The sequence below is a fragment of the Morone saxatilis genome, unplaced genomic scaffold (assembly GCF_004916995.1).
Source record: "Morone saxatilis isolate NCDOM2014 unplaced genomic scaffold, NCSU_SB_2.0 Contig16, whole genome shotgun sequence".
Lineage (NCBI taxonomy): Eukaryota > Metazoa > Chordata > Actinopteri > Moronidae > Morone > Morone saxatilis.
Genome location: NW_023339718.1, coordinates 28,279,086 through 28,282,135, shown reverse-complemented (window position 1 = coordinate 28,282,135; position 3,050 = coordinate 28,279,086).

Below are 3,050 nucleotides of genomic sequence, written 5' to 3'. Positions count from 1 at the left end.
TGGATTCCAGAGGGCTGTTCTCTGGGTCTCTTATTTGGGCTCTACCTTAAAACAACTTGATGCAGTTCATCATTATGCTTTGCGTTTCATTACATGGGTTAAATCTCAACTCATCACTGTGTACTCTGAAAAAGTAGGCTGGTCCTCGCTAGCAAAGAGAAAAGGACTATATTCTGTAAAAGGTCTCCTGCAAAAGCTACTTCAATATATCACTTATCTTCTCAACTGAAATTGGGAAGACTGCCTCTACTTACATTACATCTTATAAATGCAATGAATGAATTACAGAGAATTTGAACACTTTTAACTCCGATTTCATTTATGTATGTACATATGTGTATATATCCTTTTGTTATGTCTGGATGTGTTCTTTGTATACCTATGTTTTTTGTATATGTGCTTTGTTTGTCTGGTTATGTTTGTGTTCCTTTCTCTCTGCTGTATTTAGGTCTTGTAGAAGAGATCTTGATATCAACAAGGTTACCTGATTAAATAAAGGTTTTATGTAGGTTAGAATGTCTAACTCATGTTTTCTACTTTTTTCATTCTTAATCTAGTATGATCAATACAAATGTAACTTCGGGTTTATGTTACTTTATAAATGGGAGATAACACAAATGGTGTGTAAAGAGGTCGGCATTATGCTCAATAAAATATATCCATGACCTAATGTTCATTAATCATTAATTGTCACTGTGTCAATATATGTAAAGGTTTTGGGGAATATGAACCTTGAATACAGATATAAGAGATGGTCAAAATTCCCTCCAAACTTTCCCTGCAGCCTTTCTCCTGCTCTTTCACACAGGTTCTGCTCTAACCTTTCTCTCTCTCTCTTTTACACATAAGATGGTCCTCACTCGCCCCTTAGTGTCCTTCTGCAGCTTGTCCCCAAAGTGTTGAGCACTAACTTTGTTCTTGTGCCGGTGTGGTCTGGTTCGTTCCGTCCTCTCTTCAATTATTCATCACAGGCTGGTTACTGTAAGGCTGCTGACTCCTGTGGGCTACCGTCTCTCTGTCTGTGTGTATGTCTGTGTTGGTGGTGTTGTACTGCACTGTATAACCTGACAACACATCTTAATAAAAGAAATAAGATAACATAACTTAATCCATTCATTCACATGAATTGAACCCAACTCAAAAAATAATTGTTAAAGAAACTCAGTTGTATTGAGTTTGTGATATAATCCCATTTTGTTTTAGTTTTTTTACATTTTTCTGTTTATTCAATTTTGATTTATTCCTTAATGATCACCCAAAGTGTAAAGATTTGATGTTAAAAAAACACAAAATGAATTGGCTACCATTTTGATTTGAATTAATTGAACTAATTATAAATTGTTTTTATCGTACGTTAACTGTTTTGACATGTATTGTGATAATTTGCTTCAGTGGAAGAAAACTGAGTGGTGATAAATTTGGTGGTAACATTTGTATAAAGAAGATGCATTTAAGTTACTTTATTCAGATAGATTCTGTTAACACATTTTAAATAAGTTTGTAGAAATGTTGCATATGAGTGTAACTTCAATTAACTGAACGGAATTGGTACAATTAACTTAACTTACCCAAGTTACCTTAACAATAAATACTTGAGTTACTTTTACTCAAATTAATTAATCTTTCATGTTTAAATTAAAATTTAATAAACTTAAATGCTTTAAGGCAATCGGTTTCCTCAAACTAGCTCATCAGGTTTTACAGTGTTTTTAAAATCATGCAGTTAATTCCTAATCAGCTTATACAGTCAAGCATTTCTCTTTGGCTTATACCTTTAACATGTTGGATTCATGGATTTCAGCATAAGTTTACTGAATCCGCCATCTGGATATTTGTTAGAGCACTAACAATGTACAAATGCAGCTTCTGCACATATGTTACCTCCATCTATTTAGCTAATCATTTTATTTATTTATTTATTTATTTTTCACTCCAGGACCTATTTTTATTATGCACTGCACAAATCTCCATCTTATGTAATTTATGTCAGTGCCACTGGATAAGTAGGACAAGCAGGTTTGGAAAAAAAAAATAAAAGGGATATTTGACAATTAAAAAACATTGGAATATATACTTCTGAAAAGCATGGTTTCTCAATTGTGACATTGATTCTGGTAGTCCTAAATGACAGGGTTTTCAGATCAGCACTAATGTGTGTATTTTCATAAATTTAGTTCAGGATATACTTTTTATCCTATTTCAAATGACACACTGTTTTAAAATTAAGCACATTGTCACAGTCTGCCTTCCTCATCACCTGTTCAACTCAGCCATCTCAGTATTTCTCCACTAACCTGCCGCTGCTCCAGTCAGCCACGTCTCCTCATCAGCCACTCTGCTCACATGTGCACACAAGCTGCTCCTGATCACCAATTAAGCCAGTATATATTCTACTCCTCACCAGTCACTCATTGCCAGATTGTTCCTTTGTATTCATGCAAGACCTTCCAGCATTATTCAGACGGATTCCTGCAAAAGACTCTAATGACTCTGCCTGCTCTGTTTATTCCACAAAATAAAAGATCATTATCAACTGACTACCTGCTTAAGTGTGCTGCATTTGGGTTCTAAACTGACCCTGTTACACACGGCACATTTATGCCGAGGTTGTAAGTAACAAAGTACAAATACTTACAAATAGTTACTGTACTTAAGTAGTTTTTAGGTATCTGTTAGAGGTATCTGTACTTTATTCATTATTTTTCTTTTTTTTGTTTGTTTTTTCTTTGCATTATTGTCTTTCCAACATCAAGACCTGTACATATCACCCATAAAACATGTAACAAGACAGTTTAACATACTAAGAAGGTTGTCAATAAATTGTGTGAAACATACATTTAAGTTTCCATTTAGTATGTCCCTATATTATTGTCAAGAGGGCTTTAAAGGTCCAGTGTGTAATATTTAAGAGCATCTATTTTCAGAAATGGAAAATAATATTGATAGGTATGTTTTAATTATTGTATAATCACCTAAAAATAAGAATCATTGTGTTTTTTAATCTACAGAAGAAGTGGGTCCTCTTATATGGAGTCTGCCATGTTGAACTG